A 13334-nucleotide genomic window follows, 5' to 3' on the forward strand; every position below is an offset into this window, starting at 1 on the left:
TATTTTTAGTAGAGACGGGGTTTCACCGTGTTAGCCATGATGGTCTTGATCTCCTGACCTCATGATCCGCCCGCGTGAGCCACTGCGCCCGGCCCACAGTTTTCTTAAGTATGCTTGGGGGATGGCAAATGGACTGGTTTTAGACACATTTAAGATACTGGTAGAATGGTCATGGGAAAAAAATTCTAGAAAGGTAGATGTGGGCTGAGTTCCAGAATAACCCTAATTTCTGATTTCCTAATTACACAAAGATGTGCAATCAAAAGGACATGAGAAAATTTTAAATGGCAAAAAATAATGTTTAACTTCTCCATAGAATTGTTCAGACTTCAGTCCCAACTCAAGTTCCTTCTTTACCCTGTCAAAGCCCTTAGGAGGCTCATGTGTTATCATTATGTGTATGGTCTTGATAAAAAAGATGTAGACAGCCAATGGGATGAGGACTCCAAGAAGGGCTCCAACCCTGAGGGAGAATGAAAGAGAATGCACATCAGAAACTAGGTGGAGGCTGGGCGCGGTGGCTCATGCCTGTAATCCTAACACTTTGAGAGGCTGAGGCAGGCGGATCACTTGAGGTCAGGAGTCTGAAACCAGCCTGACCAACATGCTAAAACCTGGTCTCTACTTAAAAAAAAAAAAAAATTGGCCGGGTGTGGTGGTGGGCGCCTGCAATTCCAGCTACTCAAGAGGCTGAGACAGGAGAATCGCTTGAACCCGGGAGGCAGAGGTTGCAGAGAGCCAAGATTGCGCCACTGCAGGCCAGCCTGGGTAAAAAAGCAAGACTCTCTCTCAAAAAAAAAAAGAAGAAGAAGAAGAAGAAACCAAGTGGAAACTCATCAATATACACAGGGAATGCATGCAAAGATTAGTGGGAACCTTAGCTCTAAGAATATACATATGTTCAGGGCCTTGACCCTGTACTCCAGACAATTAGCTCTGGGTGTGTCAATTTCAGACACTCTTCTTCACAGAGCTCCAGTCTCCTGCCCCAGGTGCAACACTATCTGGAGCTCAGAGCTTTGTACCCAATTTCACTTTTGCCAGTCTTCTGCTTTATGATTGGACTCTGCCTCCATAACTAATAGATCAATTATGATAGCACTTACAATCTGCCAGGGACATGGCTACATGCTTTATATCCTAAGTCATTAAGAGCCACAACCACCCTATTATTTCAGTACGATTATTACCACCAGTCCACAGACAAGAAAACTAAGCTACACAGAGATCAAATGCCTTAATTGAGGTCACTCCACTCACTCCACTAGTAAGGGGTGATGTTGGGATTTGAATCCATGCAGTTGGCTCCAGAGTCCACACTATTAAGCAGATGTTTCTCTAGGAAGCTTTTTCATCCGCTTAGTGAGAGGCTGGGAGAAAGAGTTCCAGAAAGCAACCACCTGACTCATGAGCAGTGACCATTCTCTGTGATATGACCCACCCACTTCACTGATACCTAGTGCTCATCACTTTGACAAATACAACTAAGATTATTTCCTGCCTTGGGTTTCATGATTGCAATTTTCAGAGCTGGCCTCTGGATAAGGTCCTTTTTCTAGACTTTATTATGCCCCATATTTGTGTTTGTCAGGAAACTGGAGAGTTTATTCCAGGAACTAATTTGAAATTATAAGAATTTTTTTTGTCCATCAGAATAACCATTCATGAAGAGATAATGCATGCATCAGTGAAGGAAGGTTCTTAAAATGGGTCAGCCAGAAAAAAGAAGAATTAAATTGGATGGCATGATTACATAGGACAACCAAGGACACCAAAGGGGCCCAAAGGAAAGAGAGCCCATGAAGAAACAGAACTGACCAGCATGAAGGTTGTATTTGGATGTTTAATGTGAAGCTGTGTTCGGTTGTCTTTTTCAGATGGAGAGAAGACGGTCCCAGTCTTCTAGGTCTGGGAAGCCAAGTCGACTGTGGAGGCCTTAGCTCCTGTGTGGAAAAGGCTGAGGTAGCACATTTCACCATAGGAGGAAGAAGAGACACCAGTGAAGGATACACACAGTAAGAGATATGGAAAAGAACAAGGGTAATGAATGGTAATTCATTTATTTGCCCATTCATTCATTCTACAAATATATATGGAGCACCTACTGTGTGCTACCCTCTGGGGCAGATTTTGGCTTCAAGGAGCTTACATGACAGTTGGGACCCAGAAAATGAGCAAAGCAATTGCCTCTTTCTTCCTGTTTACATATCAGAGGGGTAGATGGGGTGAATGCTGTGAGAACATAGGACAGGAATGAACCTTCTGTTAGGGTCTCATGAAAGCCGGGGTTGGTGACTTTTAAAATGAGACCTGCAAAATGAGAAGGAATCTGTCACACAAAATGTAGGGAGAGAGGGTAAGGAAGAAAAACATTTCAAAAAGAAGCGTTGTTGTTTATTCCCCAAAGATGGCCAGAAAAGCAACTAAGAAAAGATCACAGGCCTCCAGGTTGCCTGGGCAACCTCTGAGAGCCCTGTCTAGGGCGAAGTGGGAGTGAGACCGACAGAAGAGTGTTAAGGAGACAGCTTATGGCAGGAAGTGGGGATAAGCAATGCAGGTGATTTCTCTGAGCTGGAGTGGGGGAGGATGAGCTTGGTTTTGCTATGTCAGGCCATTAGTTGGGGCGACTTTCAGTTTCCATTTGAGCCTGAGCCTGGAGTAGGTGCATTCCAGATATGCAGAAATCACGACCATGGAGTGATTCATCTCCAGTTAGCTCCCTCAAAAATTCCCCACAGTCACTATCTGACACCTTTTCCTCAGGACTCCACCTCGCACCTCCCCTGCCCCCTCCAGAATGACTTTGTGTCATTCTTCACTGAGAATGAGGCCATCAGAGAAAGCCTTCCTCATTTCTCCCTTTTCCACCTCTTTCTTTCTCTAGATCTTCACCTTCCGTTTTTGGGAGAGGAACACTTCCTTCCTCCTGCAACCTTCCTACACCTATCTATACTCAAACATTAACTACCAACCTGATCAAAGAATCATTATTCCTTCATTCCATAAATAACTCCACACCAGCACTTGATCCCTGTCTTCCTTTCTCTTCTGTAACTTGTACCACAAATCATGCTTGTTTATTTAATTTCTCCCTCACTACCACCATCTATTTCTAAACCAACAGTCTACTGAAGTCTGCCTGCTTCTCAAGAGTCCTCACTCAATCCTGCTTATCTTTTTGGCCAACCTCCAACTCTCTGGAATTTGACCTCAGGACTTCTTGGAGGTGATTGGATGGCTGTTTTTACCTTCTAGTGACCCACTCACTCCTCAGCCTTTATCATCTGACTTTCCAGCCTGCCTATGTGTTTTTTCCCTGTTGCAGCCCCTGCCACCACCCCAGAATGCTGTTCTGTCACACCCCTACCCACTGTGGGACTGTGTACCTGCCAGGCCTCTAGATGCTGCATCCCTCTCCTTGATCCTCATCTGAAGCCCCAACCCACGCCAATCTATAGAATGAACCCCAATTCAGACAAAAGAGATGTCAAGGTAACCAACTCCACCCTCTGAGATCCACGACTAGCCAAGGCTTGCCATTGCTCCACGTTACATCTCTGTTGTGAGAACCATCTTGATTCTCATGTGTGAGCCCAGTTTTGGCTCTAAGACTGGTCTCTTAGTTTCATTCCTATTCATCCTATTTGTTGAGCATGTATGATGGGCCAGGCTCTGGCACACACCTCCTACACATGATTCCCCTCCCGCTAACAGCACGGCGATGCTGGAGAGCCCTACATAGTCAGCAGACTCATGCTACAGAAGGTTTGAGGAACTCTTCCAAGGACACACAGCCATTCCATGGTGGAACCAGAACTCAAACAGGCATTCTGATTTTAGATCCTTTGCTCAATAAATAGTTATAACAGAAGAGAGAGTGGAGACGAGTGTGTGTGGGTTTGTGTGTATGTGTGTGTGTGTGTGTGTATGTAGGGGTAGAAGATAGTGGTGAGGGAGCTTTCTGAGACCCTGCTACTCATGCCAGATTTTCTGGTCCTGATTAGCTACTGCCTGGCTGCCAGAAGCTGTTATTATCACTCACTCCCATGCTCCTGTCACTGGGCTTGTGGAAACTTGCCCTTCCTTCTGCTCTCGGTCTCCAATGCTGACAGCTATGCTGGAAAATCCCATGCTGGCCACTGCCGCACTTACCAGAGGCATATTGTACGTGCTGGTCTGGACTTCCTGCCTGACCCCTACGTGTCCTGTGCCGCCCCTTCATAGGGGGTCAGTCTACTTCCTGGCCAGGGCCTTTCCAGCCTGTCTCACCCCCGTGCAGGTAACAGAGCTCTTTTCTCTGCCACCACTTCCCCACGGAGTCTTTTCCATGGCTCTCCCTGACAGAATTCGTGCTGCATACTCTTTGTTAACTCATGGCATGCACTCTCTTTCTGCATCTTTCCTCAATTTATGTGAGATTAAGTTAATACCAACCTATCTTGTTAACCCCTTCTAATATGTAATCTTCTTTATTTTAAAATTTAAATATTTGTTATATTGAATTCAGTAACTAGAACATTCTCCTCCAAAATGAGAATGGTACAAAAACCTCAAATAAGTAAGTCTATTGGGGAAAACGAGTCCCCCAAAGAATAAATCTACCAGGAGAGTAAAAACAATGATAATCAGAACAATGATCAGTAATCACTATTGTCAAAGTGCCTGGAAATCACCAAACACCAGATTCATCGGCTCTTCACTGTCCTGTAGGATGACTTCTGTGACTTGCTAAAACCCACACAATAAGTATAATGGTGACAAGACTCAACTCCCAGGCTCTGACATTAAGTCCTATTGTCTTCCTAAAATGCTCTTTAAAGAGAGGATTTCTGTCTCACATGGTCATCTGGATCATTTGAAAACTTCAAGCAGAAAGTCCCAAGGTCACCATTAAATGTTTTCCAAGATTACACATCTTCAAACAGAAACCCAAAATAACGAAAACCAGGAACCAAGACTTCCAGCTTCTCTAATGAGAAGTTCTTTTTCCTTCTCTAATGAGAAGTTCTTTTTCCTTACTCCACAAGAAAAATTATATCTCCCAAGGGGAGTTATGGGCTTTCCAAAAGAGGAGCAAAGGGATATGAGCTTAGGAAATGAAACTTTGCTCAGCACTCTTCAGGAATGACATTCTCCTTCCTCCCCTATAACAATGCAAGTGCACATTCATTTTCTTACATTTTAAATCACTGAACAAAAAGGCCTAGTTTTATTTATCCTGCTGCTGCCACTGTGGCAAAATTAAATGTGTGGTGCATAAACTGTTTATAAATCTTGTCTCCAACAAGAGAACTGAGTGTGCACTTTTTGAGGACCTTAGTTCATTCAGAATGATGAGAAAATTTGGGAGAAATTTTTCTCTTGATATAAGAGCTGTATAGGCCAAATGGACTTCCTTTTCTGGCCTAAATGCTGTGTTTATAAAAATGGTGTGCTGTAAATAGCAAAGTATAGAAGTGAGAAATTATGCCTCTGCTGAATAAACCACACTCCCGGTCGACTGACTCCCTGCTTCTTCAAAGTGAAGAAACATTTGTTCCTATATCTTGTGAACAACAAGCTGGATCCATTGAAAATGCTGGATAACATTGATCTTGGGGAATAAGAAAACAACCTTTTTAAAGGTCAGAACTGTCTTAGTTTTTAATGGATTATTGGTTGATGAATTCTTTCAAGAAATATTTCTCTAATGCCTTCTTTGTGTCGAGAACCATTCCAGGATCCAAATATACCCTTGCTTCCATTTTCTGCATCAGGGTCAGTGATCCTGCTGAAAGGTTAATTTCATTATACCACATCAGTCTCCTGCTCCAAACTCTCACTGGTTTCCCTCTGCACTTAGAACAACTTCCAACTCCTTCCTGCCATGTACAAGGCCCTGTCTTCTCAGGTGGCCTCATCACTCACTTCCTTCACACTGTACCCCACCCCAGCCACAATGGCCTTCCCACCAGGCTCGTTTTCAACTCAGTGTTCTCCTACATGCTGCGGCCACTGCAGGGGCACTCTCCCCGAGGCTCCTCCCTCATGGGACTGGCATCTCCTCACCTCTCAGGTCTCCACTCAGATATCACCTCGTGGACCTGGAGCAGTGGCTCATGCCTGTAATCCCAGCACTTTGGGGGGCTTAAGTGAGTGGATCACCTGAGGTCAGGGGTTTGAGAACAGACTGGCCAACATGGTGAAACCCCGTCTTTACTCAAAATACAAAAATTAGCCACGCATGGTGACACGTGCCTGTAATCCCAGCTACTCGAGAGGCTGAGGCACGAGAATCTCTTGAACCCGGGAAGCAGAGGTTGCAGTGAGCCGAGATCGCACCACTGCACTCCAGCCTGGGTGACAAAGCAAGACTCCATCTCAAAAAATAAAAATTAAAAAATCACTTCCTAGGAGGTGATTCTTTTTCTAAATTTGCTCCTCCTTCTCTATTTTCTATCCCCTTACCCTGCCGCCTTTACTTTATAAATAGTAATTATCACTCTCATACACCTTTTTTATTTTCCTGTTTACTAATTTATTATCTATTTCCTCCAACTAGAAGATAAGACCTTTATGAAATTTGTCTTAGTTATTGTAGCATTCCCAACATGCTGAATTCAGTTCCCTGAATAAACTTTCAGAATGCCACTCACAAGACAATTCTGTTCTATTTTTCCCTCATATGTTGAAAAAGCCATAGGATTTGAGGATACCATCAATTATTTTTCATTGCTAAGGATTTTTGACATTAGAAACTACAGAGAGGAGTTTCTTCACTCAGAGTATTTTTTATTTTCTCGGTGTTGCAAGCATACCCACAGTATTTGGGTCAGAAAGAAAAGTTCTTTGAGTCTGCATCTTATTGCAAATGTTGAAGAAAGAAAGTGAAACAAAGATTTGTTTCTTATGCCTTGTGGAGGTTCTAATAAACTCAGTGCCCACCTGTTCTGTGGAATCCTTTGAATGGTTTGATCTGGTTGTTAAACCTTTTCTCTCCAGAGCTGCAGAAGAGAGGAAGATTCGTTTATTTATTCAACAAACAGCTCAAATGTCACTTTTCTGAGAGTTTTCCCTCACCATGATGTCTACAACAGTCTTCCCAGCCTCCTATCACTTTTTAGTTCATTACGTTCTATTATTTTCTTCATAGTATTTATTTCTATCTAAATGTATATTTCTATGAATGTTTTCCATATTCTCTGTCTGATTCTTCCTGGTAGAATATAAGCTCGTGGGAGCAAGAGCCATGCCTTTCATCCACTGATGGTTCTCCAGAACCTAGAGTTCCTGGCACGTGGAAAGCCCCAACAAGCAGCGGTTGAGTAGATGAAGAAATGAAGCGGCATCGGCTCTGTGAAGGTTTTTTTGACAACTCCTTTCTAACTTTGATGTTCTTGCCTTTCTGAACACTCTGCACCTGTCAGTTCTGCTCCATTGCAAGACTTTATTCTCTAAAGTTCTGTTCTTGGATATATATGTAGCACCATTGAGCCCTTGGCTGCTTCATGACACCAAACAGACCTAAACAACACAAGCTTGTTTGTGATTATTTTATCCATTGGTATTTTGTTTCCCCAGACAACACTGTAAGCTTCCCACAGGGAAGGCATGTGTCTTAAGCCAGGAAATAGAGAAGGAAGAGAAGGTTTTGCGGGAGGCGGGGAGGGGATGATAACAAAGTGAGTTTTTAAGATACTGAATTTTACGTCTATAGGATATGCAGGTAGAAGTGTCCAGTAAGCAGTTCATGTACATAATTCTGAATGTCGGCAAAGAGGTCTAAGCTAAAATCATTCATTTGTAACTCATCAACATGTGCTCACTATGAGTAACAAGTTGAGAAAATGCGCTCACTCAGGGAAAGTAGGAAGAAAGCTTGAGGAGATGAGCGAAGAAGGGCAGATGAGTGAAGAAAGGTCAGATAGAAGATGCAGGCAGGAAGGAAGCTTGTCAGTGGTCGGAGGAGGACCAGGTAAGTGTGTCACTGAGGATGCCAAGAAAGTTGAAATTTTCAAGATGAGAGAGAATGGTCAATGGCGGCCAGTGTCACAAAGAATCCAAGTAAGGGAAGACCAGAAACATGTCCACAGGATTTGGCAGGTGAGCCTTGCCACAGCAATTTCAGCTAAGTAATGAGAACAGAAGCCTGGCTGAGAGGGATTAAGAACGGACTTTACTGGAAGGTGAGTAATTAAACAAAGCAAATTAAGACAATGCCCTCAAGAAGCTTAGCTTTGAAGACAAGAAGAAAGACACACTGGTACCTAAATAAGAGTTGCTGAAGAAAATGAATTGGGTTTATTACTCAAAAGTAGATTTTAAATTGTACACTTGAAATATGTGTGGTTTACTGTGTGCCAATTCTATCTCAACAAATGTTTTCAAAAAGCATGGTTTAGAATTTCACAAAATATCAGTAACTTTTCATTTCAAATGTATTATAACATATTAAGGTATTACCTGATATCTGAATGAGAAAAGTCCAGATTAAAAAAAAACAGAAATATGTAAAGTCATATTCCTTGTTTATAAAAAATGAAAAGAATATGAATAGTATCAAAAGGACTCTTTTTCCTGTGGTAGAAAGCAGGAAGGCATGATCATCTGGAATATGGGCCAGCATAGGGAAAGGGCAGAATTATGGAATTCGGGTTATCATTTGTAGATTACTGACTATTTACCTAAGAGGCTCCACATTGTTCTAGGTTAGGACCCAAACTAAGGTGAACTGAAACCAAATTAAAGCCTCCAGTTAAACCCAAAGAGTTTCCTGAAAAGATGATGTCACAAAAACTTCATTTAGGGCCATAATGGGGAAAAATGCATAGTGAGACAATTCATAGAGAAGGGAGATGAACATCTAAATTAAATATTTTTCCTTTTTAAAAATATTTGTCCTTTTTCCAAAGGTTCAGCTATTGTCTTACCAGTGCTCTCAAAATTGAAGTGAATAAAATGCCAAGGTTTCAACAATTACTCAATAGTCAGTAGATTCAAAGATAAGATAAGTAGACAAAACTAAGAGAAATATTAACTTGGTGAAAGCTGTTTATTCAGAAAGCAGCCATCTAGAAATTTTTCTCCAGTGTTTTCACATGGAATTTTTTAAAGGACAAATAGAAAGAAAGCCAGCAGACTAAATACTGATGTGTGCAGTGCCGGACATTTCCTCAAAGCACACTTTCCCTCAGTGGATCCTTAAAATAATTCAGAGAAGGAGGCAGTTTGCTAGGGCCTTTCCCCACCTCACCCAGAGTGATATTTATCTTTGTGTTTTCACACAAACAGACCCCGAGAGGTAGTAAGTTTTTCCTTTGACTCTTCTTGTTTTCCGTAACATCATTCAGACAAGCAGACTTAGCAGTGACTGAAAATGCAATAGAGTTAAGTAAAGCAAAGAGGACAGGAGGCATTTTATATCTGCTGAAATGTGTACAGTCACCTTATTAATTACAAAAGAAATCTAAGCACTAAAGATAAGTAGCATGGTTACCAACGTACTCATTAAAGAACTATACAGCGAGGCTAAGGATGTGACCATCTCATTCCAGATTGGAATTCACGACTAGAAAGGCAACATCCAGTATCTGTCATAGAATTAGTAGAGTCATCATAATGTTCTATACCCTGTGACCTCAGGGCATAGAGATGGTCAAAAGTATGATGACTGATGACTCACAAGGCCCCTCAAGATATTCAGCATCAATTTGGTGTCCACTGTATTACCGTCTTCAGTTATTCATCACTCTTCCCATTTCCCCCCACCCAATGCTGTTTATGCCTCCTAAAATAGTAGCTAATATTTATAGAGGCCTTACTATGTACCAAGCATTGTTCTAAGCACTTCTCAAGTCCTAAATCACTTAATTATCACAACAACCCTATTAGGTAGGTGATATTCTGCTCATAGCCATTTACAGATGAAATGGCCATGACAAAAAGAGGTTAAGTAATGTTTCCAATTGGCACACAGATGGTGAGAGTAAGAGCAGAAATTCAAGCCCAAGCAGTCTGGAATCAGAGCCTTTTGTTCCCAGTCACTAGGCTGTACTGCCTCCATGCTTATTTCAGGTCAGGACCATCTCTCCTGGAATACTACAATAGACTCCTAGCTGGTCTCCATTCATCTTACTTCTTCTCACATTATTTTTTATTATAAAAATAATATATGAATACATTCTCCCTGTAAAATACAATAATAGTATAAATTAGATAAAATCCCATTTGGCCACCAGCTGCAATTCCAGGTTCCTCCCCAGGATCAGGTATGTCTACTCCTAGATCTTTTTCTGTATATCTATGTACCTTTAAAATATATACAGTATTGTTTGATAGTTCTTTAGACTTTTATTTTAAGTTCAGGGGTACATGTGCAAGTTTGTTATATAGGTAGAATTGCATCATGGAGGTTTGTTGTACAGATTATTTCATCACCCAAATATTAAGCCTCGTACCCATTAGTTACTTTTCATGACCCTCTTCCTCCTCCCACCCTCTGTTCTCTGAAAGGCCTCAGTGTGTGTTATTCCCCTCTATGTATCCGTGTGTTCTCATCATTTAGCTCCCACTTATAAGTGAGAGCATGTGGCATTTGGTTTTCTGTCCCCGAGTTACTTTGCTAAGGATAATGGCCTCCAGCTCCACCCAGGTTCCTGAAAAGGACATGATCTCGTTTTCATGGCTGCATAGTATTCCATGGTGTATAGGTACCACATTTTCTTTAGCCAAGTTTGATAGATTTTTTAAAAAATAAATGTTATTATAGCACTGATGTTCAAATTTCATGTTTTATCTATATGTCTTTGAGAGCATTCTAAATCAGAACTGTGTGACCTTTAAAAGAAGAAAAACCCAGTCCCATTTTTTAAAAGCACCCTCACTCCAAAATAGAGATGGCATAACCCTATTGAAGTGGTCTACTACTTCCCTTTTAGTAACAGTGAAACCTAGCAAGTCTTCCAAAGGAAAAAACTAGAAAAAAAATTAAAGGAGTTTGAGTGGCATATACACAGAAGAATGAGGGGCACTGTTTTATGGAAACTAATCTGTAGGTGAAACAATATGGGCATTGTCGCCTGGAGATTTGCCATGAAGTGAGTCCAGATCCACTTCTTGATAAAGTCTACATAAATAACCAGACTATTCAGTTTACTGGTACATCTCATTCCTGTAGCAATCTGGAGTATTGGATTGCATTAAGGTTCTACTCACTGAAGTAATCCCTTCACAGACTTCAACATGTTAATCTCTTTACTTGTTTACTGTGTCCATAATGTAAGCTCATAAAGACAGGAATTGCATCTCTCTTATTCCCTGCTGCAGTGCAATTACCTTACTCAGTAGCTGTCACATAATTGGGGCTCAACAAGTCATAGTTTAATGAGTGAATAAACCCAAAGACACATGATTAATTAGTGGTTCAATCACCAATGACCATTGTACAGTAGAGATGACCTAAACAGTTATAGATTTACAGCAGTCACTAATAACAAGTCATCAAAGTAAAACTCAACTGTGACAGATTAAAAAGAGCATAAATTTTAGAGTCAGTTACCTGGGTTAACAAAAAATATTCACCACATGCTTGCTGTGTGACCTTGGTCAATTTTCTTAACGTCTCTGATATAATTTGAATATTTGTTCCTGCCCAGATCTCATGTTGAATTGTAATCTCCAATGCTGGGGGTGGGGCCTGGTGGGAGGTGTTTGGATCATGGGGGCCGGTCCCTCATGAATGGGTTGGGCCATCTCTTTGGTGTTAAGTGAGCTCACGCTCTAAGTTCACAGATCTGGTCATTTAAAAGTGTGTGGTGCCTCTCACCCCCACTCTCTCTCTCACTCCTGCTTTGGCCATGTGACTTACCTGTTCCCCTTCACCTTCCACCATCATTATAAGCTTCCTGAGGCCTCCCCAGAAGCCAAGCAGATGCCTGCACCATGCTTCCCATAAAGCCTGTAGAGCCGTGAGGCAGTTAAATATCTTTTCTTTATAAACCACCCAGTCTCAGATATTTCTTTATAGAAATGCAAGAATGACCTAATACACTCTCTCTTCAGTTTCTTTATCTGTAATAATGACAATAATCAAACCTTTAGAATTTTGCCAGGACTAAATGAAGTAATGAATTAAGGCATCTAATAATGTGTGAGACAATGAGTAGATGCTTAGTAAATGTCAGTGCTGTGCCTATTTTCCCTCCACCCACTTGCCACCTCTTTTCTAATAATAAGACTGAGTTTATTTACCCTGATAAGCACGTCTCTTCTCTCATTTCCATTTGTGGCAATGTAGGCAACCACTTCTTTCTCTTTCAGTGCTGACCTACTGTTTTGTTGGAAACAGTCCCAGGGTTCTGGGCTTTAGAGATTGCTGTTGGATTGCGAAGCATTATGGACCAAATCCAAGTGCTGCAGCACATAATGGCTCTGGCCATTTAAAAAATCTAAACTGTTGTAGCTATTTTATGGGGTGCAATATATATCCAAAATTTTGTAATAGGGTTACCAAATGCAGTGCTCTAAAAATCAAGAATCATTCAAAATTTTCTCATCTCCCCACAGAAATAAATTGCTATGTTGGTTATTAAAACAGACGCCTTGCTCAGGAGTCTGAGGTTTTCTCTAAGATGTTCCACAATTATCATTTAAAGCCAGTGAATGTTATTCAAACAGGAAAAGGTAGAATTCTTAACTTAATTTCACCAGAATTAGACTTTCATTCTGTGATATTCTTTATCCAATTCCCAACATTTCTGCTACCTCAAACTCTCTTAGATCTACCCTCAATCCCCTTATTTACAGAGTCTTCAAGTCTCAGAAACACTTGCATTTATCCTGTCATGTACACACCCTAAAAGTCATCCTAGGTCTTTAAAAAGACTTACAGATGACTGAGCCAAACACAATCCTTTCCCTATTCTAAGTCTTACTCTTCTCAACATTTGAGAAGGCCTTTGCTTAGACCACTGGGGCAGATCTATTGTGTTGCTACCTGAGTGCTCTCCTAGCAATTAGACATGTCTTTAAAACAGGACATGTATTACTTCTTCTTTATCTTCCATTATAAACTTGAGCAATGTCTGGCTTGATGAAGGCAGTGTTTCTACTACCTTGGTTGGGTTCCAACCATAGTCTTTGAGTAGAGAACAGTCTGGGCAACTTATAAATCTCGTTTTAAAAAATAAATCAACTTCTTGCTTTGAGATCTGGGTCATTTCAAGAATAGCTGGAGTACTCCATGCACCCTTGGCCTGAAGATTGCATCTTTTCCCCAAAGTTCTAGCAAGAGCCACCCAGTTAGAATTATAGTCAATAGGATTAGCTAAATGTACTACACCCAAAACACAAGCAGC

This window comes from Pongo pygmaeus, chromosome 10, assembly GCF_028885625.2.
Source record: "Pongo pygmaeus isolate AG05252 chromosome 10, NHGRI_mPonPyg2-v2.0_pri, whole genome shotgun sequence".
Lineage (NCBI taxonomy): Eukaryota > Metazoa > Chordata > Mammalia > Primates > Hominidae > Pongo > Pongo pygmaeus.